Source organism: Xenopus tropicalis, chromosome 6, assembly GCF_000004195.4.
Source record: "Xenopus tropicalis strain Nigerian chromosome 6, UCB_Xtro_10.0, whole genome shotgun sequence".
Taxonomy (NCBI): Eukaryota; Metazoa; Chordata; class Amphibia; order Anura; family Pipidae; genus Xenopus; species Xenopus tropicalis.
In genome coordinates, this window is record NC_030682.2 from 129,957,459 (window position 1) to 129,985,210 (window position 27,752).

Here is a 27,752-nt window from a genome sequence, read left to right on the forward strand (position 1 = left end):
CATCCAGAATACCTGTAGCGCAACAAGGTGCAATTTTGGATGCAATGTTTTTACCCACAACACTGCATTTTTTTGGCCGCATCTGCTCTGTGCTTATGGAAGCAGGCCACTGTCAGAACCCTGGAGCTAGTGCCTGGTTTGGAGGTGGTGGTAGCTCCATGGTTCCCATGGTGGCCTGGGTCAATAGGCACAGCGGCACTTGACTCGGAACAGGAGACAAGAGGAGAGGAACTATACAGAAGTGCTAAGAGTGAATGTAGACACACATACCTTTAATAATCAGATTTTTTTTACGCAACTGACTGGAAAAATTTGTGGGAGTGCAACTGTAGTGCAGCGGTAAGTAAATGACCCCTAAAAGACTATACTTGATGGTAACTAAAGGTGGCCATACAGGGGCACCCCCGAAGGGCCTACCCGACTGAGATGTGGCCTAAAATTGTCCAAATCTTGATTGGGCAGGTTTGACTTTCCATTGGATGGGAGGCCGCATTGATGTGGTCCTTGGTCTGACCAAGGGCCAAACAATCCAATTATCCCAATATTGCCCACCTTAGATGGGCATATGCCAAACAAACATCTTACCGTGTATGGCCACCTTAAGATGCACTATTCCATGTTGGTGGCAAAACAATCCTATTGGGTATATTTAATGTTACATTTTATTTGTGGCCTAGCACCCAAATCACTAAAAGATCCAGTACCTCGAAATTCCCAGGTCTCAAGCATTCTGGGTAATAGATCCCATACCTGTATAGTTTAGTTATATAGAGTAATCTGTTTTGTGTAGCTTTGTGCATAAACAATGGCAAAAAATGCATCACAATAGCTTATAATGTAGTGGGTTTAAGGGAGCCGATAGAACAATAGAAAACAGCAGTGGTTGTTCGAAACAATAATATTTACCTGGTAGTTGTGCAATTGCATTATAAACATTATGCCATTACAATTATAGTGCAATTATACAATTATTGTGTAAGTCTGAAAAGCAGAATGACTCACAATGACTAAATTGTATGCATGTAAATTCCACTTTTCACCAACAGCAGAAACTGCTAAGCCCTGATCCTTGCAGCCGCCTTGCCAAGTGTCAGTACCCATGGAACACTGCAGTGCCCTGCTTACTGGATTGTCCTGCTATGCAGCCGTGGCAGCACCCATCCCAATCTAACCCTTGCACCCCACTCAGTGCTCTGCTCATTTACCAGTTACTCTGGGAAGTACTGTATGCTGGGTAAAAAACATGGGACATTGGGTAAAAATGCAGCACTTTGCATGTTGCATTTGCTTTGTTAATGAGCCCTACTGAGTACAAAATCCAGTGGCCAGGATATCCAGAGTCTGGGTCAAAAGGTGGCCAATGGGCACAGCAGCCAAAGGGCAATCACAAAATAATGTCTGCATTTGGGTAGGGTCTATCTCTCTCTGTGCACTGTGATCAACAAACAAAAATGTTGAATTTCTGTCGAGTTCTTAGTGATTTGGTTTTCAGGAAAATGTGAAATGATTGACTAATGTATAAATATATTGCCCAACTCTTGGAATAAAGCTCAGTGTCAGTATTTTATATGGCACTGTATTGATTGCTACACGGGAAACCTCCAAGGGGACATGATTAAGCCCCGCTGCAGGCTAATTCGCAGACAGACAGTAGCAAGACAGATTGTATGTATGCAACTCCCTGCATCTAATGATGTATGGAGCACTCTCCTGGCCAACGCAGCCCTTAGCCTATTATAGGAACATTAACAGGTTCTGTAATTCTTTATCCTGTGCCGTAGATGTGATGCAGTCATTTTATTTTACTGAAAGTTCCACTATGCCCTCAAGGTTCCCTCTAGTATTCTGCCCAGTACAGGGCAATACTTATACTGTAATCATTTTATGAAAACAGGAGAGTTGTTCCTATTAGAGTCTTGCACCAAGTTGGACACCCAAGGGTACCCATGGCATGTCTGCAATATGGGTGGGGTCGGTCAGCTGTATGGGCAGTTCATGGGCACACTGCCTGTGGAGTTGGTTGCAAGTCTGGGTTAAAAAGATGCCACTTCATGGTGAGGAAGTTGTAGCAGTTTCAATGCAGAGAAACCCCCAGCAGGTTGGGGAGTGCATCAGAAGGGTTGAGCTTAGGTATCTAGTCCCTACTAGATTAATACTGGATTATTCCATTTACACCCCTGCCCACATGCAAGTGAAATCACATCAGACTCCTTGCCTGCTCCTGGCTTTCTATAAGGAGGTTATAATATAGTAGGAGGACTATAGGAGTAGCATAGGCAAGGTTAAAACTCTAAAATGGGAAAGAATAGAAAAGTGATAAAAAAATTATAATATATTAACTAGTTAATATTTTATTAGACAAATAAAGAGAGAATACAAAATGCATGTAGTGTATTATGTGCCATATCATTTTCCATGAGTTATTCCACCATGAATTATTGTTTTGGACCAACAAGTACTTTAGAATGTATCAATCACTAATGTATGGAAACAAGGACAAAGTACAAACCAATGTGTTTTATGCTTACTGAAAAAAAGGCATTTAATTATTGTATTATTGTTGGACTATAGTCCCTTTTGCCACATGGGATGATACAGGGTTGAAGTGACCCATCGGGAAAAAGGGGAGAAATCCAGTAGGTCCCAGTACTGCTGGGCTCAGGCTATCCCTGTCACCTGTCCCTGACAGCAGTCACCCTCTGGCACAACTGGAACTAGTGAACTTGGCACTTGGCACCTGCCTTAACGTTTGCGTTAACTAGGGGTGGTATTGGCAGCGTCAGGATGGAGGGTCCCCAGACCTAGACCCTAGAGGTCAGCTTCCCCACCCAGGATGGTATAATCCTGATGGTGCTCTAATTACCAACCCAATTCTAAGGGACAGGTGGGGTGCATCAGGGTCCTGCTCCCCAAATTAATTAACCTACTCCTGAATAGAACGACTTGTTCTTATATGCTGATCCCATGGAAAAAAGGCAGCTAGAAACAATAGTAATCTGCAATTTATCTTCGATGGTCTGCCTTTGGAGAAGTAAAGGGACACAATGACCCTGGGACAGAGATGCAGCCCACAGGTATCCAATGTCTTCTTTCCATAATAATGTAAGGAATGGAGTCACAGATAAATACACACCGATAAATTGACACTAAACCTTCCTCAGTGTTTCCTAACTAGATGCTCTTTAGCTTATATATATAAAACTATATATTGTAAATAAATTACTTCACTCACAGGTCTTTCAGAGCAGACGAATTTAGATATAAATATACTTTTCAAGCCATTATGTGTTTTGCAAGTAGTGAAACAGCACATTTATGTTTATTTATAGTTAACAAGCGGGTGAGGACAATGTACTCATTTCCTATCAGTAGGGGTAGAGTTCGATTCCCGGCTGTTCCCTTTTACCCACCTTGGTAGTTTGAGTTTCTTTAAATAGTTGCATTGCCTGGACATATTTGTTTATACAGATCAGTTCGCATTATTCCCCAGTGCCACAGAACGGCCAGATCCAGTTAAACATTGCAACATTACGAGATGTCGAAACTCTGCTCTTGACCCCAAATCTGCGGTTGTTATGTATCAAGTCAGCACCACTAGAAAACATAACAAAAGGCTTGGAGCCGTGAATCATCTCCCCATGAGCTACTTACCTTATATACTGGGAAGAAAATAAACCCGGGCTATTTATATAGAAAGATAATAAATTTAAGTTGTTATTGTAGAGTAATATGATAGTGGCAACGTGTATGGTTGTAATTCTGCAATAGCCCAGCCCAATGTTCAGCAAGATAAACAATCAGTAATTAATACTCAGCACATGTAAACCATTTAATTGGGATCATTAGGATCACTAACAAAATATTTTATATTAGTCTAAAGGGCAGATAAACATAGTTGCCTTTTTGGTGATAGGTTACACCAAGTAGTACCAAGACGTTCAGGAACATTTTAACCAATTGCACTATAAAATGCTCTAACCAAAGCAGTAGCTTTACTAATGTAACATTGCCTGAGCTTGGGGCCGAATAAGAATAAAATACTTTTCAAACTAAAATTAGTACTGTAACCCTGTATTGGCACACTGCTTTAGAACAGGATCACACTCACACCTGGGGAGTTACCTGCAGCAATCCAGCAGACCTGGCCTCTTGGTGTGGGGAAGATACCTGGAAACTGGCATTTCACAGCTCAGTACCTCCACCTAGTGGGCACTGAGCAGCTTCAGGCTTTTTTTACTCGGAAAAAAAAAAGCCGAACTCAAACACAGGATGTTCTTTGGGGCCTATTTATTATGCTATGTAAAACGAAATCTGGCAAAAAAAAACAGTGCAAAAGCTGTGTAAAATAAATGGCAGATTTTACACCATCATTTTACATAAGTTCCGGCGGAAGCAAAACTCTTAAATAAATGACCCAGGTTTTAACATGCCCCCACTGCTAATGACAATCGGCGGGGCAGTGGCAAAGGAGGAGGACTAGGGGTAGGCAGGAGGAGCTCGTATCTGGCACCCCCTAATCGTTGCGCCCTAGGCAGCTGCCTCTTCTGCCCACCCCTAGTTCTGGCCCTGCCTGCCTGTAACTGGGCTGGATGATGTTACAGGCAGATCAGAAGGAGTTCTCTGATCCCCTACAAAATCCTCTTGCCCCTGAATTGTCTCAGTACCAACAGTTTTAGTACATTTTTACTATCCCCCTAGTCCATATGTGTAATGTCCAGTCCTGGAAAAACAGTCCAGTTTGCAGATACAGGATACTCCTACAAAATCTATTTGGACTGACGCTTTGTATGTGTTTGTAATCAAATTGCCACCTCTTATTTTTATAACTAGCCACCAAATTAAGCCACATTACAGTACATTTAGAAGCATGCTGAGCTGGATTTTTCAGTGCCATGTGCAAAATGGATCTAACCTGTTGAGGGGCTGAGAGCTGTGGTTTGGTAATGTTCTATGCACAAAGAACACCGTTTTTGTTTTTTTGCTCTTATTAGCAATTGCCGGCAATTTCAGTTACACGCCTAAATTCAGGAATCTGCACACACTCACACACCCACGCACAGAAGCACAATTTTCTTTCTTAAATCCGTGCCCTCCGGAGCTCAATAAAATATGATGTAAAACCACAAAGGCGTAATTGTAGGAAAAAAATATCCCTCCAGCGCCCCCGGCCTATCATTATGGCTCAGGCATGAACGGTGATGTGAATCCCAAATGTTGGTGGTCGAACAGGTGCGCTGCCCTGGGGTGGGAAATAGTGCCCCCAGGTAGGGTTTGCACAATGGCCTCTGTGTTCTGTGCTTCATTCCTTGTGCCAATCGCTGCGATCCCTCCCTGTACTGGTACAGTTCTACAGTGCTGGCTCCTTGCACTTCACTTTAACTTATTTCTTACAAACAATAAAGTTGGAGACATTAAACATTCAGCAAACTGCCCAAAATGCTGCCATTTGCCTAATCCTTTCATTGCATATCTGGTGCCACTAACAACATAACAACAGTTTCCTTATGGGATGACGCAGAATGAGGCGCTTGCGGCGGTCTGGCTACCTGTCCAGTCTCAGTGGGATCTGCAGGATCATGACGCAAAGCCGTCCTCGGCCTGCAAAGCAGATTTTTTTAACAACTGCAGGGTAAACATTAACCTTTACATTCCCCTGCTGTACTTGGAATAACCTGATGCTGCCTGATGTATGCTCTGAAGGTTCAAATTGAAAACATGGGTTTGCTACATAACTCCTGAAGGCAGCCATTATGTTACACAACTCAGTTGTAAATGAAAATATTTCCTGCTGATAAGTAGTGTTACACACCATTCACTTCCATGAAATACGCTAGAGGACGTGAAAGACATCAGGGTCAGACTGGGCCGCCGGCACGCCGGGAAAAATCCCGGTGGGCCCCGGCGGCCCAGACCCGACCCTTACCAGCACTCCCCCTCCCGAACGCTCTCTCCTGACGCGTCAAATTTGCGCACTCGGGGGAGGACGTCGGGTGGGGGGCCCTGCGAGGGGGGGTAAGGGGGGCCCTGGGGGAGGGTTAGAGGATGCGCTTGGCTGTGGGCACCTGTAGGGCCCCTGGGACAGGAGCCCCGGTGAGCCCTTCACCCCCCAGTCCAACCCTGCATAACTTCCCCCTACTGTATAAAGAATTACCTATGGTATAGATGTGTTCCCATTGGCCAAGGGATGTTATCGGTCAGGGACCCAAACTTTTATACACATGAGCCACATTCAAATGGAAAAAGTGTTGGGGAGCAACACAAGCATGGACAAAGTTCCTGGGGGTGCAAATAAGGGCTATAATTGGCTATTTGGTAGCCCCTATGTGGACTGACAGCCTATAGAAGGCTCTGTTTGGCAATTACACTGGGTTTTATGCAATCAACACTTGCCTCCAAGCCAGAAATTCAAAAATAAGCATATGGTTTAAGGCCCCTGGGAGCTATATCCAAGGGGTTGGAGAGCAACATGTTGCTCACGAACCACTGGTTCAGTAATACCTTGCCTCTAAAAGTGTTAGACATCATCCTATGGAGGGGTGGTTTCTGCTGGGGAGCCCGAATCAGGAGGCCTCAGGCACCTAAGATTTCCATGTGTGTGAGAGGTCTAAGTTCAGCTTGTAGACCCTTTACCTTCTGCAAGTGCCCAGCTGAGTGCTACAACAGTCAAGCTGCAGTCAATGGACATTTTCCCCCAAACCTCACCCATATAAAGAGCCACCGCTGAAACAATACCAAGTAGCGCTGGGGAATGGCTTGTCACAGGGGTGATTTCAGTCTAGAGGTGCCATAACATATTATCCTTGGCAGTGGCAACATAACAGGCCTATTTATTTTTTTATTATTTGGTAAATGCCCTAAATGTTTGCTTTCTGAATAAATCATGTTGATTATATAATATCATTGGTGGCACTCATTTATTTCTGTTAGATAATCATTTGGCACTGAGGGATAAGGCAGAGGAGGGAATGGCTTGATGGTTTCAAACTGTATATACTGAAAATACAGAACAATTGTTGCACAATATAATATATCCTTTGTACTCCTATCTGTTTCCCCCAAGAGGCCTCTGTGAGTCCAGCTGTATAACCGGCTCTGCCATGTGGGATCAGTAACCATGGAAAGGAAAGTGATAGGAGAGATTGTGAAGGTTGTGCATCCAATGTACAAGACTAATAAAATGGCAGATGGGCCACAAATGGAACAAGAAAAGTTCAAGGTCCATCAGGCGCTTCACAAAAGTACTGTGTATATAAACAGACTGCATCTCATAAGGTTTCATGATCCCTATTTTCATCTCTATTCTGGCTGCTTTCATCCTCTAAATGCTGGGAAATGCACCACCAAAGGCATCAGTACCACAGTATTTCCCATTACACCCCAGGACATGTCCCAAGTTGGGCGGCAAGCTGCCTGTACCTTAGGTAAATCTAGGGAAGGCTTATAGGCTCTTCAGGGGTAGGCTTAATGCTCACTTGTGCAAATTTTAGAAAGTGGAAGACCTGAAGGAAGGGGCCAAAACTGCATGTCTCCTGCAAAAATCAGGAAAGTTGACATGTCTGAACACCCCCCAGGGGCATATTGTGCTTGTGGAATGGCTGTAATACTGTATAAACTGTAATAAAAAATGTGCTGCTAATTTGTTGGCATACCTCCCAATATTTGAAATGGGACAAAAAGAAATGCTGTGCGTAACGCGCTGACATTTCTGACCACGCCCATTGTTGTGACACCCCCCCTCCCCAAATGCCACTCCCATTTTACAAAATATGGCAGGTTATGTAATGTTTGATTTCTGGGGGTTTTGTTTTATGTGTTATTACAGTTTTGCTAATGAAGGTGAAATATCTTATTAGTTACAATTGTATCTGAGTGCAGGGGTTGAGTATTCTGGGCTCAGCCAAAAACTACTTATCTAATTAAGTTTGAGAAACTTTGTATCTTTTTTGGTGTTCAGTGCAGGAGATGAAAGGAAAATAAGGGAATTTCCAGTAAGAATCTGAGACTGCGGACCGAGCTGTTAAAATCTGGACTGTCCCATGAAAATTGAATCACCTGAAGGAAAGAATTGGGTAACACACCTCCCCGAAACATTGTAATTGGGGTGACTTGTGTCATTCTAAAACTCATGGAATAAATACTCACTTTTTGCTCACAAGTGGATTCAATAGTATTCTGTTGTTCACTGGATACTGGGAGGAAGGTAACAGACCATCCACTTTTAAGGTATTTGTTGGCACTATATAAATCTATGATGATGATGTATAGGAACCCTTTAGAGTTTTTGAATTAGTTTTAGGGGGTTTCGGTGTATCTATCATAATCATACCCTGCAGATAGTCTTCCTCATTCACAGGCTTTGAGTCTTTTTGTATGGCAAAGGCCCTTTGTAAAAATATGGCAAGGAGTCACAACTGCAGTTTTGTGTTACTGTATGATTACTGCTTAGTAACAAGTGTATTGTGTCAGCGGCACCATTATCGACCGAATGTTTATACCTTGAATGGAGGAAAAAGCTAGAAAATAACAGCAATATAGTGGGGAGAGGTAAGGAGAAATAGAAATTGGATATATTTGATACATTATGTTTGGCAGAAAGCTGATCTCTCCATTTAGGCTGATTAGTACAACTATAATAGCAAAATAAAAATGTCAAGGCTTGTTCTGTAGCCTCAGTGTGTATTTTCTGTAAGCAGGAAAAGTCTCAAACCCAAAGGAAAAATGCAATGTATATTGAACATCGAAAAACGGACAGAAAATGAATAAATACACTTAGATTATAATGAAAATACCTTTATTTTGTTCCTGGTGAGAAAAGAGTTTGAAACGTTGCCTTGGAAGCACCAGAAAGTCCAGTCAGTGTCTTCCTATGTCCTATCAACTGGCACGTGATTGGTGCCAATAAGGTGATGTAAAGCTAACAACACCTGTCACAAGGAGGTTCATAGTAACTGCCTGCATTATGCTGGGTTGTGCCACTGCCCATCTGTATGCAGCCACCCAATGCACTGCCTAGTGCCATTACAGAAGATGATGCCCCATAGGTTTTACCCTGAACCATTTACAGATAATATAGTGTAGTAGAACTATACATGCATATGGGTTAGGTACAAATAAGCTCCTTCTATAAACAGCACAGGGCGTAGCCCGAGGGACTATAACATTGCATACAGTACCAAAAGAGCATCATAAATATTTGTTCCAGCTTTATCTTTTTATGCCTCATGAAGGAGCATGAAAGGGCAAGAGGGTTGGCTTAGAAAGTTTTAAATAAAGTGAGAAAATGTATTCACACTGACCTCATTACTCACAATTTCTATAGATATAGACATATGAATAATGTATGCTACATAATCTGTTCAGCATGGGGTCAGAGACTTGATGGAAAGAAATTGTTTAGAGCACTGATTATAAACTCCAGGCCTCCATCTACAGCATCAGTGTGAAGGGTCAGTCTTCTGGTCCAATCACACAACTTAATGGCATTTAATGCACACAGCACTGGATATTATACATGGAACCTGATATATCTCTCCATATTATACTGTACATAGGGCTAGATAAAGCTCTGAATATTATACATGGAACCGGATATATCTCTCCATATTATATTGTACTTAGGGCTAGATAAAGCTCTGGATATTATACATGGAACCAGATATATCTCTCCATATTATACTGTACATAGGGCTAGATAAAGCTCTGAATATTTTACATGGGACCAGATATATCTCTCCATATTATACTGTACATAGGGCTAGATAAAGCTCTGGATATTATACATGGAACCAGATATATCTCTCCATATTATACTGTACATAGGGCTAGATAAAGCTCTGGATATTATACATGGAACCAGATATATCTCTCCATATTATACTGTACATAGGGCTAGATAAAGCTCTGGATATTATACATGGAACCAGATATATCTCTCCATATTATACTGTACATAGGGCTAGATAAAGCTCTGAATATTTTACATGGGACCAGATATATCTCTCCATATTATACTGTACATAGGGCTAGATAAAGCTCTGAATATTATACATGGAACCTGATATATCTCTCCATATTATACTGTACATAGGGCTAGATAAAGCTCTGGATATTTTACATGGAACCAGATTAAGCTAAATGTTCTTTTGTTTTTTTTTTAAGTGAACTGGTTCTTTAAAAGGTTTCGTGATTGGGTGAAAGAGAAATGACCCCTTATATTTCCACTATATATACATATATTGTTAATACCATTTTTTTTAGTTATTTAGCTTTCTGTTTAGCAGTTCTCCTGTATTTCAGCAACTTTCCGGTTGCTAGGATCTTATTCACCTTGGCAACCGGGTAGTGCTTTAAATGACAGACTGCAATATGCGTAGGTGAGTAACTGAGGGACTTAAAAGTAAGAATAACAATAAAATTGTGGCCTCACAGAGCAATAGTTTTTGGCTTAAATGGTAAGTGACCCTCCATTTGAAAGCTGGAAAGAGGCAGGAGGAAAGGCATATAATTCAAAATCTATAAAAAAGAAAGACTAATTGCAAAGTTACTAGGAATAGCACAATTTATAACAAACTAAAAGGTAATTTAAAGATGAACCACCCCTCTAAGCAGGGTCCTTTTGTATTGGGTATGGGTTGTATTTTTGTATGCCATCTGTAAGTTGAATGTATACATCCAATTATTGTACAGTGCTGTGAAATATATATAAATCCATGTTAATAATAATGTTGTTATGTGTTGGATCAGCCTGTGTATGGGAATCTGTAGGAGAAGAGCAGCTATGGGCACGGCTCTGACTCCCCTATTCTTAGTGACCCTCATACCCTGTCTGTGCATTTTACACGATTCACTGAATAGATTATCTCCTGGTAATGTCTTTTTCCCTAATACCGTCAGCATTTTGCATTTTTTTGCTTAAGAAGGGAAAAGAACTTGCGAATTTAGCTGCGTGAGTCACGTACTCAGAGCGAGTCCATGTAATGAGCCAGGGGATTACACGCTATTGCTGCAATGGGTGAGTCACTGGGCGTCTATTACAATGGCTTTACTCTTTCCCTGCTCTCACACACATCCCTACGTTCTGTTTGATTCTTTTTTTTTGTATATCACTTTATCATGCACTCAGCAACTAAAAAAGGAAATATCATGAATTTGCTTTTCCAGAGGGAGACCTATATTTAGCAATTTACCCAGCACATAAACCATTCACATAATGACTTTGCTATGGGAAATGAAAGAGAGATCTTAACAGATTTCCAGTTACTCATTCTCTGGGCGCAGTCATATTCTCTATACTCTGTAGCTTTGCCTAGAGGTTATGGTTATGGTTATTTACAGACCTAGACTGGGATTTAAGATAGGCCCTAGCATTTCAAGTACAGAGACCCAAACAGCCCCCCCCCCACCCAATAAATAGTGACTGTCCATGGCAGGGCTCCCCAACCTTTCTTACTCATGAGCCACAGTCAAATGTAAAAAGACTTGGGGAGCAACACAAGCACCATAAAAGTTCATGGAGGTGCCAAGTAAGGGCTAAGATTGGCTATTAGGCAGCCTCTATGCACACTATCAGCTTACAGGGGGCTTTATTTGGTAGGAAATCTTGTTTTTATTCAACCAAAACTTGCCCCCAAGTCAGGAATTCAAAAATACCTACCTGGTTTGGGGGCACTGAGAGCAACATCCAAGGGGTTGGGGAGCAATATGTTGCCCCTGAGCCACTGGTTGGGGATCACTGGTCTATGGCACCCTACAGCAGCCCCTCTGGCATTTGCCAGAATCCGCAGATTGCCAGTCCAGGCCTGCTTATTTATAATCTTTTGGCAAAATGCAAAAATCAGTAGAAAATGCCACAATTTTGTAAATTTTACACTAATTTCATTCATGTAAATATTCCTCATCAGTAAAGCATTGGATGCTGAGCTCTGACTATAATAGTGAATCAAATTCATAGTGTCAGACTAGGGTGTCCGGGGCCCACTGAGGCTGCCTCCTGGGGGCCCCCCACCCCAGTTGGGAACTGCAACACTTTTGAGGACCCAACACTTTTGCCGCACTTGAAGCTGCAATGGGAGGGGGAGCTGGATGGGGGTGCGCCTGGGTTGCCGGGGTTGCTGGGCCCACTTTTTTTTTTACCGCTGCCTGACACTGGAAATTCCTTGAAATTCATACTTCATACATTTCAATGTGAATCCTTACTTTTACAGTTGATGTAAGTGAATGCCCTTGGTACCCCTTGTCAAGCTGGTTTTAGGATGCTAAAACCTAATACTTGGATTTTGAGACTTTCCAATACCCCAGTATTAACATATGGGCTCTAGGGTCACCTTTCTCTAATTCCCTTATCTTTGATATGTTAGAATTGTTATAATGTGATCATTAGTAAATACATGGGACCCGTAGGTCTGACACTGTTTCAAGGAATTACTTTAGGTGAAGTACCTTGGTGCCAAAGGTGGAATTGGCATAAAACAATCAAGAAGAACCTTTACTGCTTCCCATCCAGGGTACTGACTACAGAATGCTGAATATATGATATTAGTTCCAGGAGAAGTCACAAAGCACACTGAGTTTACTAAATCCAGGGATTTTATATCCAAACATTGACAACTTCAAGGGAATTAATAGTTCAAGAGATTTAGGATTTCTCACTAGGCGACTTTACAATGTCTACAATGTTTGGTATTCCCTTTGGTGTTCCCTATGTCTCAGATCTAATCCCAAAATACACTCCTTCACACAACCTACGTTCTGCCTCTGACCTTCGCCTCTATTCTCCTCTCATCACGTCTTCCCATTCCCGTCTGCAAGACTCCTCCCGGGCTTCTGCCTGTCTCTGGAACTCTCTGCCTCGGCCCATCAGACTCTCCCCTGCCTTCCAAACTTTCAAACGTTCCCTAAAGACCCATCTGTTTAGGGAAGCATACCCAATGTATCTAAACTGATCAGACATTTATATATGTATCATAAATCATCAGTATCCACATTCCTTTTGTTTCAATGCACCCTCAGCCCCTGTAGATTGTAAGCTCTTGTGAGCAGGGCCCTCTGATCCTATTGTTACACTATATACCCTTGTTTGTCAAACTTGTTAAGATCCCTGTTTGTTAACATTTATTGTGAAGGGCTGTGTAATTTGCTGGCGCTATATAAATAAATGACGATGATGATGGTGCCATATCTTAGGGTACCACTATGCTGTGAAGGAGATTTCCTGTGAGACACCAAAATGTTGCATTAAATGGCATTATAACACCTCATGCCAAGTCAATGGCTCAAGTCTTGGCTCAAGAAACCATGTAAATGGCATAAAAAAGTTCAATAGTGAAATATTTACCCCCAGCATTTGTCAGTCAACCACAGCACCACAGACTTTTATACTGGGATGTGCGTATGCTTAAAATATGCTTTATAATAATATGAGTTTACTTGGCCATGCCTGACCATAGGTTTTTTTTCCAAGGTGAATTTAAATTCTTGATTAATTTTACTTCTTGATATTTTGTGCTGAATAAAGGCTTGAGGTCAGGAACTTGGCTGACAAAGATAGGTGTAGATTCAGTAGTTATATAATACAGTTTTAGGACTTTCCTAGGGCAAAAAGGTGTTGGCAGGCAGGTAACCCAGTCGGCCACCTCGCCCCTGCACCTGCATCGCGCACACACCCCCGTCCCCCCCCGTGTTGTTTGATGCACATGTGCAGTACGAGCGGGGGGGGGTTCGGCGATGATGTGCGACGCAAAGCTTATTGCAGACTAGGGGTAGGCAGGAGAGGCTCCTGCCTGGTGTCCCCCAATCGTTGTGCCCTAGGCAGCTGCCTCTTCTGCCTACCCCTAGTTCCGGCCCTGAAGTGGTTACCTAGTTCCCAGGCTATTAAATCCCAATCCCATCTGTAAGGAGTTTGCATGACCCTGTTGGTGCCCATCCCTCTCTATTGGAGTTAGTGGTAGAAGGGTCTGAGGGAGCCCCTTTATGTCCTCACACAGCATTAAATCATGGGCAAGAGTTTAAAATAAGCACTATATTTCTTGAAATAATTTTTCCAAATGTCTAGAAATGTAACTTGTCTGACCTTCCCGGAATGAAAAACAAAAATGTACAGCCTCGGGCATTGCAGTGGTTTATATGACAGGTTTCATGTATTCAAATCGTCTGTTTCTTAAACATTCCGAATTAGTAAGGACGCTCGCGTCACCCCTGCAGTATATTAGAGATGGTTATCAAACTGCCAGCTTTATACAACTTTCCCAAGCTTTCAGCAGCAGCAGCTCTGTGTGGGATGTGACACAGATATTCTCTGGCTAGAGCAATTTAATGAGACTATTTATTTGTACTGTATTTGCAGGGCTGGATATTGTTATTAGTCAGAGCAGAGGAGCAACACATTTCTTTGAGCCTGAGGAGCAAACCAGATGTTCCACCTCCTGCATAAAGGACCAGTTTGGGGTGGGGCAGAGAGGACATTATTCCTGGCGTCTCAGAATCGAAGGAGTACCTTTTTATGAGATTGATAAAAGCACTATATATTACATTGTGTTTACATCAGTCTCTGCCCCAGTGGGTCTTACAATCTACAATCTCATATTCACACACAATATGTTCAATGTATTTCAGGAGCCAACTAAAGGTTAACTATACCCCCAGAATGAATACTTAACCAACAGTTTATATTAAGTTAAGTGACCTATTAAAGAATCTCGCCAAACTGGAATATATATATCAGTAAATATTGCCCTTTTACATCCTTTCCCTTGAGCCGCCATTTAGTGATGGGCTGTGTGCTCCCTCAGAGATCAGCTGACAGGAAATAATGCAGCTCTAACTGTAACAGGAAGTAGTGTGGGAGAACTCTGTCCATTCATTGGCTGATGGGGCCTAGCATGTATGTGTGCCTTGGCTTGTTTGTGTGCACTGTGAATCCTATGATCCCAGGGGGCAGCCCTTAATTCTTAAAATGGCAGTTTTCTATTTAGGATTACCCAATAGCACATACTACTAAAGTATATTTTTATGAAAATGGTTTATTTAGATGAAACAGGGTTTAACATATGAGCTGGTTTATGCAGTATATTTTATAAATGCTTTGTTTAGATTGTTCAGGTTGTAATAAAGTTTTTTTTTTTAAAGGGGCTAACCTCAGGAAGAAGCAGAGGGGGTGTGGCCATTCTGGCAGTAAAAGAGAAAGAGACAGAAGCAGTTTTGCAGGGCAAGTTAGGACAGCAGAGACTAGGGCGACACAATAGCCAGAGGCATACCCATCCCAGACTGAGTCACTACCTTGTGAATGAAGTGTGAAACAATAAAGCCCGTCTTTTGCTTCCATAGGTTAATGTTGGGCTATGGGGTGGCTAATGGCTCGTTGTAAATCAAATAACAGAGCAGGTCAATTTTCAAGAGAGTTTATGTTAAGTTGATGTCAATGGGGACACAATAACAGGGTCCAACTGGGCCACCGGGGCACTGGGAAGCCCACACCCAATATTTTCACCACTCCCCCCCGGCCGCCCGTGTCCCTCCCCTAAGTAAGTTTCGCGGGTCTGTGGGGCCCCTGGTGCAGTAGCCCTGGTGTGCCCTGCACCCCCCCAGTCCGACCCTGCACAAGAACTCAAGTTCAAGAAGCCCACAGTTACAAATCATGTTTATCTGTAAATAGAAAACAATTAACAAGCTGATTGGTTGATACAGTTTACTAAACCTGATTCAAATCTGCACCAAGCATAGCTCCAATGCTGCAATGGGGCAATTCTGATATTTAGTCATTACCTTCTTCATGATCACAATGGATGCTGATACATATGGAGAAATCGCTTTAGCCCCAATTTGCCCCCAACTTCCACCTCATACGTCCTGCCCTTTGTGTTCATTAGGAGATAAATACTTCATGTTTATGCTGTGTGAGTAGCACTTTGCCAATTTATTTGTATTATTAGCAGCCCAAAGACATGAAGCAACGGTACTTAGGGGGGAAAAAGCCAAAGGATTGCGTTAGACACGTCCATTATGCAAATTACCTATTGTGCGTGTAAAGAAGTGGCGGGCTCATCGCTTCGGCTAATGTCGCCATTTAATGGCCCTGCATTTTATTTTGTTATCCGAATGACAGGCTGTATTAAAATTTCAAATTAAATCTGTAAAGTTGTGCGAGGGGAGGGAAAAATTGCATGTGAATTGCTTCATTATTTTGGATTTCAAACCTCAGAAGAAATTATAGTTATTGTGCCATGCTTGGAGGCTTTTTTGGCTGATCTCTGCTGTGTTTGGGCTTAGGTGCTGTAAATGCTGGGGATGCTGTGGGCACAAATTGGAATTCTGGAGAGATGCTGCTGTAGGACTAAAAGTGGTATTTAAAAAAAAAATGATCTAGGGCAGTGCTGTCCAACTGGCATCCAACCCGCAGCCCCCCACTGTGTGGCCCCCCCACCTGTCTGGCTGCTGTGACTGCTTACCTTTGTGTAAGCTATAAATGGCATCAGTACTGCCCCCCCCCCCCCGCATTGTTCACACCTCAGATTCGGGCTGTAAGCCTCTGTATTGTTTAAACATGTAATCCCCTGTACTGTTCACACCTTTTAGTCTTTGCATTGTTCACCCACCCCCCTGTTGTTCACACCTCAGGCTCAAACTGTAAGCCCCCACATTGATCACCTGTTCACACCTCAGGCCAGTGATCCCCAACCAGTGGCTCTGGAGCAACATGTTGCTCACTAACCCCTTGGATATTGCTCCAAGTGGCCTCAAAGAAGGTGCTTATTTTTGAATTTTTGTTTTATTGTTAAGTTTTGGAGGTATAAAGACCATGTGTACTGCCCAACAGAGCCTCCTGTAGGCTACCAGTCCACATAGGGGATACAAATAACCAATCACAGCCCTTATTTGGTACCCCCGGGTACATTTTTCATTCTTGTGTTGCTCCCCAACTCTTTTTATGTTTGATTGTTGCTCAGGGGTTCAAAAGGTTGGGGATCCCTGCCTCAGACTGTAGGAGCAGTGCCAGCATTGTGTCACTGTATGATGTACTACCTGCCCCATGCTGCCTGTGTATATGGCACACAAAGGCAGGGTAGGCTAGGCATAGTATGGCACACACAGGCAGTAATCTGTCTGCCATTAACTGCCTGTGTATGCCATACCCTGCCTGCCCCACCCTGCCTGTGTGTGCCATACTCTGCCTGCCCTATGCTGCCTGTGTGTGCCATACTCTGCCTGCCCTATGCTGCCTGTGTGTGCCATACTCTGCCTGCCCTATGCTGCCTGTGTGTGCCATACTCTGCCTGCCCTATGCTGCCTGTGTGTGCCATACTCTGCCTGCCCTACCCTGCCTGTGTGTGCCGTACTATGCCTGCCCTACCCTGCCTGTGTGTGCCATATACACAGGAAGCATGGGGCAGGCAGTACATACAGTGACACAATGCTGGCACTGCTCCAACAGTCTGCACTACTACCATTAAAGTGGGTATGGTGTTAGAAGCTCTTGTGGTAACATGGGTGCGGTTTGATGTAGATGTGGTTTAAAGGGAGTGGTCAAAACTCGCCCTCCACCATGATTCTAGGGCAATAGGTGTAGATGACTGCCCAGTTACCCAACTCTATCTGTCCTGCTTCTTAGACCTGTGCAGGGGAGAGCTCTAATTCAGTGGGGACAGTTGCATTCATGCTATAATAGTTACAGCTTTAGTGTCTTTTAAAGTTACCTGGAGGAAGCTATGTCTATGATTGGTCTTTTAATGGATGTTGGCTAAGGTTGGTCTTAGGGTTGTTAAGAAAAGAATTTGCCCAGTTGGTAGATATTTTTGTATATACCTGCATTCCTTGAGGTTTCAGATCAGCTTTTCTTGTGGTCCCTCCTTGGGCACCTACTTACAGGTTTCACAATAAGTTCCTCTAGTCTGGTTTGGGATTTCAGAGCTCATTGGCTGGCTGAGTGCTGAAGAAATATCTTTCTACCTACTTAACTGAATGATCTCCACACAAAGATAGCTAACGGTGGTCTTTATAAAGGGGACACATTTCCTCCTCTTTATATGGGCACCAGTTCCTCCTATGTCCTAACTTTCTGCCAGGAATCAGCTGTGGCATCCGGCATCCCAGTGACTCTGCAGCCAATCAAGTTGCTCCCCCTTGCCACTGATGATCTCTGATGATTGCTTGCCACAGGCAACTGGAGAATTCTCTATAGCTTACCCTTTTCTATGGATTCTACTTTTAACTTTGGGTATATATAAATTGTTGCCTCCTGTATGTCTCTGCATCTCAATAGCATCTGTACTGAAGTGCTGTTGTACGCAGGGGATAGGTTCCATTTCCACTACCCTCAGAATGGACCTTTGTGCAATGAGCCCCTGAAGGCTGTAAAGACAAGCACAAAAGATGAGATTGCGCCACAAGTTCTATGAAACACAAAAGAGGTTTATTAATGATTTCCTTTTCCAGTTAATATCTATTCCTGAGTGCTGGGTCATGCAGATATCAATTTTGGCCTAGAATCTGACCCGCATAGCCTGGGATCTGAGTAATATTCAGTACTCTTCCCAGACTCGTCTTCTGGCCCAGTCATATGGTGAGTAATTTCCATCAGTCAGTTTGGCCCAACATGTGGGAAGCAAAATAGAATGGGTAGAAGGACAAATGAGCTAATCTTTCTGTAAATGGTCAGCCTGGGTAGTGGAAAAGCATAGCAGCTCTGGCAGTGAGGCGGCCATTGTAGCAATGATAACAAATGATTTGATGATGTGAAAAAATTTATTGATACATTTTTGACAGTGGCCAACAGAACACATGTTTTGTACTCTGAGAGCTCTTTTGTTAACATCCTATACATTCTGTGCATGTAGGCACGCTGGAGTGTTCATCATGTTAGCATGCAACTGTATTTACTCATCACTATAACTGAACATTAATTCATTGTTGTCATTCACACCATTTATAATGAAGAAGACAAAAGAAAACAATGAGAAGCTGGTGAGTTGCATGCATGGGGGTTATAAACGACGTCACAGAAACCATGGATACCTGCAGAATGTGAGCAGTAAATTATCCCAAATCTCTTCTTCAGTTTTATTGATTTATCAGCGGATATATTTTGCCAGCTTATCTTTGTGGACACAGCAGAGATTTAGTCGCACTGATTCCTGTGACATTTGCCTGATTGGAGGGCCTGGAGACTTAATGAGACAACAACACTTTTCCCTTTCAGTAGTTAGTCTTTTTTTGTTTTTTCTTCTATTTAGAGTTACTTTAATATCTTTTACCCTAACTAATAGCTTATATATGTTTCTTGAAAGTACATCATTGTGCATGTAGTGCTATTGCCACCCGCTGTTCTAGATAAACTATACCACGGAGAGGATTGCACCCACAATCAGATGGAAAAATCAGACAGGGTACTAGCCGAGATGAACCTGTTCTTGAAGCAATAAAATACAAATCTTAAATTAAAAGTGCCATGCCCATGTTTAGGTGGCTATACATGCAAAGGCCAATAAGCTGCCGACTCAGCACAAGTATTGCTGCCTTTACCTGGGGTGATTATTATGGGATACTGAAGGTACAGCTGTAGGGGACACACCCACAATGTTTAGAGAACTCTCTATTTGCTGCTCCTAAGTTAGTGCTGCTCCTTTCTCTCTAGTTGTGACTGCTTGTTATCAATATACAACTTGTTTTAGTCTACTTGCCCAGCTCCATGCTAGTAGCCATGCTGCATTATTCCTGTCATTGAGAGATGCATTAGCCTTGCTGGTGCCTGGCAGTGCCCAAATCTTTCTCCAAACCACACGTCCCACTACCCAACTCCCCCCCCCCCCCGCCCCAGATCCTGGCTTCCCACCTCCAAATTAGACGAAGGCCCAGGTAAATTTTCCCTGCAGGTAGCATTTTGTTACCCATCATTATCCCATCATTAACCTCTGACACTCAGACACAGACCTCTAACTGCCTCCTAGCAATTTCCTCCTGGATGAACCAACGCCACTTCAAACTGAACCAGATCAAACATAGCTCAAGGCCTTCTTACCCAAACCTGGCCCTTCCTCTTCTTTTACCATTAAAATTGATGGCATGATCATTAATCCTGTTAATTTGGCACACTGCCTGGGGGTTACCAGAGACCAGTTCCTTTTCTAACCATATTAATGCCACTGCCAAAACCTGCTGCTTTTTCCTACATAATATTGGCAAAATACACCCCTTTCTTTCCAAGTAGCAGCTAAAACACATATCCATGCCCTTATCCTATCCTGCTTCGACTACTGCAATCTCCTACTAACAGGTCTCCCACCTCTCTCCCCTGAAATCAGTCTTAAATTCATCAGCTAGAATCCTGCTTCTAAGAGAGAACATGTTCATCCACTGGTAAACTCCCTGCCATGGCTGCCTGGTAAGCAAAGGATCCAACTTTCAAAATCCTTCACTCCTCTGCTCACCCAGGGCTGGATTTGTAATTCTGCCGCCCCAAGGCCGCCCCTGTCCTTCGCCCTCTGCGCATGCGCAAACATGCAATCGGCACCCCACCCCCCCTCCCAACGTGCATGCGCGGGGTGTAAACATTCACATACAGAGCAGTGGGGGAGAGATCCCCCAAATTTGTGCCACCCTAGGCCCGGGCCTTTGTGGCCTCTCTGCAAATCTGGGCCTGCCTGTACCCTGTGCAGTCCGACCGTCTCAATTTCTCTCTGAGTCACCATCTTTTTAAACCATATACACCCACTGCCGCCTCTTGTCTTGAACCTTTCTTCCTTGACCTCCTTACCTCTGCAATTCTATCCCTGAATTCCTCTGCAGGGACCATTCACTCAAAAACAAAGAGAGATTCAACCTTTTGGGGCACTAGAACATATCTTGTCTGGTCCATTTCTGGCACTTAAGGGCTAATACCCACACCTCTGGGCACTTTTTACCTTTGTTTTGTGTCTACAGGGGAGGAACCTCCTTCCCAGGGGCAATTCTGCACCCCTGCCCACCCTGGGCAGGCCTTTTGATGCCACCCCCTACTCATTCCCTGTGCCTGCCAATAGGAGCTTCAGCGCGGGTTGAGCGGAGGTCGCATTGCTAGTGCAGACAGTGCAGTTGCCGTGTTGGGACAGCACTAAAGCCACAGGTGGCACCTACAGGCAAAAGAGCCTCCCCCAAAGACTGATACTGCTGAGAGGAAAATCTTTAAAGGGGAATTTCAAGCAACTTTGCAATAAACATCAATTAAAAACATGCAGCCTTTTCCTCCCAATCACACAATTCCCTGTGATGTCAATAAGGAAAGGAACATCACAGGGCAATGCATTGTGGGCTATGTAGTTCCTGCATACTTTTTGTAAGCTGTGGAGAAGTAGTTACAATTTGTAACATCAGTGTTTTAGTCCCTCCTTCCCTGCCAGCTGGATTTCAGCATATAAATACGGTATTTATTCATACATTTTTAGAGAACAGATTACAGTGAGAGGTATATTAGGGGGCTCTTCAAAAAAATTTGCTCCAGAAGCCGGCGTTCCCCTTTAAGTCCACAATGTCATCATTGTAAATAACTTTGCTTGGGAAATTTCCGTCGAACGCAGCTAAGATCACATCTTTATTTTTCAACTCACGTCATGTTTTTGTATGTAATTTCCAGGTTTCTAAATTGCAGCTTTACAGCAGCGGCTGACAAGCACTGAATAAATGATGACGACGGTATAAGGGTGGCTTCCATAGATAGAGGGCTATTGAGATATCAATGTCAAGCCTACAGAAAGCAACAATCCATCTGCTCGCTGCCTAGAGAACCTGCATTGTGTTCCATAACCAAGTAAAAAGTTTAAGAAATGAGAATAAACAGAATTAACCTGCGTCGCCTTCCCCACATCATTGATTCTCTTACCACTATCAAAATCTTTTGCCTTTTGATGTTCTTTCACCATGTCCTCAGCAAACATTTCTCTTCCTGCAGATCAGAGCCAGGGCAAGCCTTGAGAAATAGCTATAAAAACATGTTACCCTGCTCCAAGGCTCATTACTCATACTGATAATTCAGTGATATATATCTGCTGTTTCCATAGCTTCAGGCTCCTTCTCTCCCGACTTACAATGTGTAAATTCAAGCATTAGAGTAAAGGTTGACGGTACGCATGTCATAGATCAATTACAGTAATTATTCCAACTGACAAACGGCAGCGCTGAAAAAGTTAAATTGCATCCATGAATATTATGAACTTGGCAATGTCGCCTACGTGGGAAATGATTAATGGCAGGATTCAAAGAAGAAAGCAAAGCTTTGTTAGGCCTGCCTCTCAAACACTCCAAGATTTAAACAACTACAAAAAAAAAATCATTTTGCATTCATTGCATATATTTCATGCCTCTAACTGCTCAACATCAAGGGCTATGTGCGACAATTGGATGCATAATTTTACAGCCTAAAAGAAAAAAAAAAAAGAGATGTTAAATACAGATTTACACAGGAAAGAGACACATTGCATTTATTTTGGGATATAGATTGCTTTCTGTAGATGTTCATGACAGGCAGCAGGTATGGGATCTAAACCAGGTCCGGACTGGGAGTCAAAATAGGCCCGGGCATTCCAAGTACTCAGAGGCCCAAACAGCCCCCCCAGCCCAATAAATAGTGACTGTCTATGGGATCTTACAGCAGCCCCCCTGGTATTTGCCAGAGCCCACAGATTGCCAGTCCGGGCCACAATGCTCTAAAGCCTCAATGCCATGCTATTGTTTCACTAATCCAGGGATCCCCAATCTTTTATACCTTTGAGCCACATTCAAATGGAAAAAGTGTTGGGGAGCAACACAAGCATGGAAAAAGGTCCTGGGATGCCAATAAGAGCTATAATTGGCTATTTGGTAGCCCCTATGTGGACTGCCAGCCTATAGAAGGCTCTGTTTGGCTTTACACTTGTTTTTTATGGCGCCAAAACTTGACTCCTATCCAGAAATTTAAAAATTAGCACCTGCTTTGAGGCCTCTGGGAGCAACATCCAAGGGGTTGGGGAGCAACATGTTACTCACGAGCTACTGGTTGGGGATCCCTGCATTAAACAGTTCTTCAGTTTGTCAGTTCTTCTTTGTAGGTTCACTGTAATAATAGGAGCATTACTAGTAACTGACATGAACTATAATAATCAATATAGTATTTTACAATATATTAACAGTATAGATAGGGGAGTAAAGTGCAAAAAATCACTTATATGTCATATGTGATTAAATACCACAAAAGACAATAGGAGGAAGGAGGTTTCTGCACTACAGAGCTTACAAGCTTAGCAGGTGAGTCATTTATAGAAACAAAAGTAGGGTTATAAGTGCAGCCATTTACAATGGTTAATGGTTAAGGCATTGGTCCTTAATTGCCTTGACAAATGATATATGAATGCCTCTTTGGATCCCCAGCATTGAGTAACAACTGACAGTTCTTCTGATTCAGCTTCCCCCTCTAGATAGTGGCCCTGTATGGTAGTATAATTGTCCCCAGCTATTTACTAGCAACATACCCTCACAGCTGTACAACATAAAAGGGCAACTAGTATACATATAAACTACAGATTGCAGGGACTACATACAAGCTCGGGACCTGGGGTTTTCCGGATAAGGGATCTTTCTATAATTTGGATATCCATAACTTAAGTCTGCTAAAAATCATTTAAATATTAAATAAACCCAATAGGGCTGTTCTGCCCCCAATAAGGGGTAATTATATCTTAGTTGGGATCAAGTACAGGTACTGTTTTATTATTACAGAGAAAAGGGAATCATTTAACCATGAAATAAACCCAATAGGGCTGTTCTGCCCCCAATAAGGGGTAATTATATCTTAGTTGGGATCAAGTACAGGTACTGTTTTATTATTACAGAGAAAAAGGAAATCATTTTAAAAAAATAGAATTATTTGCTTATAATGGAGCCTATGGGAGATGACCTTAATGGCTGTAATTCAGAACTTTCTGGATAACAGTTTCCGGATAAGGGATCCCATACCTGTAATAGAAAAGTTCAGTGTATCTATTGATAGTAAACTAGACACTTATGTTGTATAATCTGACTTGTAGCATTTGTTTCAGCTAAGTTCTACTGAAAGCGTATTAAAGCCGGCTCCTATTAGAAATAAATACTGTTCCCTATTTTGTTTTGTTTTTTGAGGTTCCAGAGTGATCTGCTTTGATGATGCTCTTTTATAGACCGGCATGTCAACGTTTTCCCAATATTCACAATAAAGCACATTTTGTATTTGTGATTTAATATCTCTTGTGATTTAATATCCCATAGCTTGGAATAAATGCACACAATGCAGAAAAGAATATGTCGCAGCCCTCTGTGTTAGGCCCCTACCTTTCCATAGAGATAACAAATAGTCAATGAGAAATATAAAATTCAGTAAGAAATGCGCTTTGTGAGGAGCCCAATACCTACAGAGCAACTGCCTGTACGTGTATTGTATATTGAGAATGACACATATACCCCAAAGCACCCTACAGAAGTCTGACATCTGAGTATTCCTCCTTTATGGCTTTTCTGCCTTTTAATGTTAAAGTTCAAAGTTTCCTTTCATCAACTGTATCTATTGTACCTCTCTGCAGGGAGCCTTGGAAAAAAGGCTTTTTCCCAAATTGCGCTATTTGTCCAAGGGGTTTAGAGAGATGGATTTATTGTAACCATTACAAATCTGTTGATAGATAGTGAACTGAGGTAATGCGATGCCCCTGTCCCCGAAAAATCCTGTTGGAGATACTTTTGTAGTTGCTCAACCTCAGTGTTAAAGGGGAACTCAACCCAAATACAACTTAAGCTTTTTGAAAATTTGAAGCAATTTTGCAATATACATCAATTAAAAAAATATGCAGCCTTTTCATGATTTCTAATGTAATAATATGGTTTGGAACTGTTCCCTAAGCCCCGCCCCCTGTTCCCCTGCTGATCTGGCTGACTACTTTGAGACTCAAATAAAATGTAACAGTAGTCGCCAGTCCTCAGCCTCCCTTCAGCCTGCCTCCCCCCAATCCCACAATTCCCTGCACACGTGATGTCAATAAGGAAAGGAACATCATAGTGCAGTGCATTGTGGGTTATGTAGTTCCTGCATGCTGTCTGTAAGCTGTGGAGAAGTTGTTACAATTTGTAACATCAGTGTTTTAGTCCCTCCTCCCCTGCCAGGATTTCAAATGATGCAGAAAGACAGGAACTGCTTTGTAGCTGGATGTCAGCATATAAAATGATATTTATTCCTAATTTTTGAAGGAACAGATTACAGTGATGGGTATATTAGGGGTTTCTGTGTTGTGTTGGGCTCTTTAACAAATTTTGGTTTGGACATCGGAGTTCCCCTTTAAGAAAAGCTGTGGTAATTCTGCAACCATTGGAAAGCAAGAGGAAAAAAAAACAAATGAAGACACTAAAATGAGCAATAATTCTCTGATTTCACTCATGTGACTCAGTTTTATTACTTATTACTTTATTACTGATCATACATATTCATGCAACAATTCAGAAGAAGAGTTTTATGGGCACTATCTTTAATAATATTATTTGCAACAAGGGATCCAGTCATAATCCTTATAGGGTTATCACAGCCAATGAAATATCTAATTACACATTATAATGGTATGCCAAGAGTGTGCTCCAACACGTTGCTTTACCGCCAGTAGCCTCATCCTGCTGAATGGCTGGTGGGTGTTTTATGTGGATAGGAGTTACGTATACACAGGTAGGGCATAGACTATTGAGTAGAATATCTATAGAATATAAAGCATGGGGTGGCACGGTAAATATTAGAGTCCTGTGTGTGACTGGTGTCAGAGACTTGCCTGTATGAAGGGCTCTGTTATCCCCTCCAGTAGCCCAAAAACATATCAACGTGTTCAATGGCTTTCTAGAAAATTGTCCAAAATGTGTGCATGAGTGGTGCCATGGCTGTGGTACAGATATGACTAATTGTTTCCACTGAAACCGATGTGGATATTCTCTATAAGGGACTGCATAATATAAATCAACCATCCCTTTCTCAGCCCAGCCCTGGCTGGTGTATGACAATATAATAAATCTACTTTTCAGGTCCTTACCAAATCCCCACCAGCTACAGGGCCTGCACATCCCAGCTTGATGGAATAGGAGGATTTGTAACACCATATGCAATTGTATTTTGTAAAGATGTAAATTGGTTTGATATTTCAGAAAACAGATTCATATAATAAGGGAATATGGTGGACTAAATCTGCACTGTAAAGTAAAAACTAATGTTCTTAGTAATTAGAACATACCTTAAATATACATTAAACAATATAAAAAGCCAATCTGATCTGAAGGCATGGCAAGGGGATATTGCCCCAAATACCTTCCCTTCTCTATCACATGGTGTGCCCAATAACTTTATGCACAGAAGCAGAGTTTGCAGTTTATAGGGACATCTAAAGGTTTCTGTACCACTCAACAACATGTCTTAGCTTCCCTCCAAAACCCTTGATATACTGAGTATGTATTGAAATTCTGCCTCAGTCAGGTCCTTTGTTTGGTTTTGCAAAAATGATCCACACGAAAGCTTTGGATCTACCACAGGTCTTTACTATTGACTTATTATGTTTGTCCTTCGGTTCACGGCTATTTAACTCAAGGCAAACACAAAAGATGTTCTGCCCTCACCCATACTGTGAGGCATGAATGACATTAAGACATTTTGTACATTAAGCTACTAAAAAAATGTCCAAAAATTGGGCAAATATTGCAATATATGTACATAAAATCATAGTTTTATTCAATGGGCCTTCCTTTTGAATAATGTCTTTTTAGTAGCTTAATGCACACAGTGCTTCAATATCCTTAATATATTAATAATGGATACAGAGGACCTCTTGTCTCCATATGGATTTTGTGGTCACACCCTCATTACACCCCGCTGAATGGTTTTAAATTTAGTGGTGAGCACAACTTTCCCTTTCATGCTATATTTAACTGGAGGCCCATGGGCCCTTCAAATTATAGAAATTTAATTTCTTTTGAAGGGGTCAATGGAAATATTTGGATGGTGTGTTTTTTTAAATAAAATCCATCCCACATATGGATCAAAATTAGCCCCAACATAGACAAACACCTTTCCATCCCACAGCACATCCATGGTGGCCGCAGTCAGATCAGGTCCCCAGGCCAGTGCTCCCTACAGGTACAAGAACTGCTAATGGTGGTTGTGTTTAGGCCTAAGGATCTACAGTAAGAGGTTCAAAGCCCCCGTATTAGGGAGTAATGATTTGCAAGAAGCATTAGTGGTTTGTGGGACATGAGGCAATGGGGGCTTTCAAGGCCTAGTTGGATGGTTATTGCTGTTGACATAATGACACTGTTATCAAAGAAAACACAGATGTCCCCAGATGTCCCAATGGAGCTTGTATAAGCAGCCAACTGACCACTAGTCATCTATTTTATATGGTGCAAACTTAGCTTGGCCTTAAAGCACATTACAGCACCATTAGGCAAGCATCCTTTGAGAACTTAAGCTAATGCGTTTTGGGCAATGCTTATTTAACAGCACTGTGCCATGAGACTGCACATTTCCAAGGCAGCAGAAAAGGATAAAGGATTGTGTTTTGATCATTGCAGTTTTTCTTGAGAAGGCTGTAGTAAGCAAAATACCTGATGTGCTATTATTCTAAGGGTAACAAATGTTACATCCACCTATGGCTGGTCATCTGTAATCCAACTAGTAATATCAGTTGCTAGACAAGTAATTTCAGAAGAGTCTTGAGAGGTGGCACATGGTATATGTTAAATGTCTCCCCATTCTATATCACATA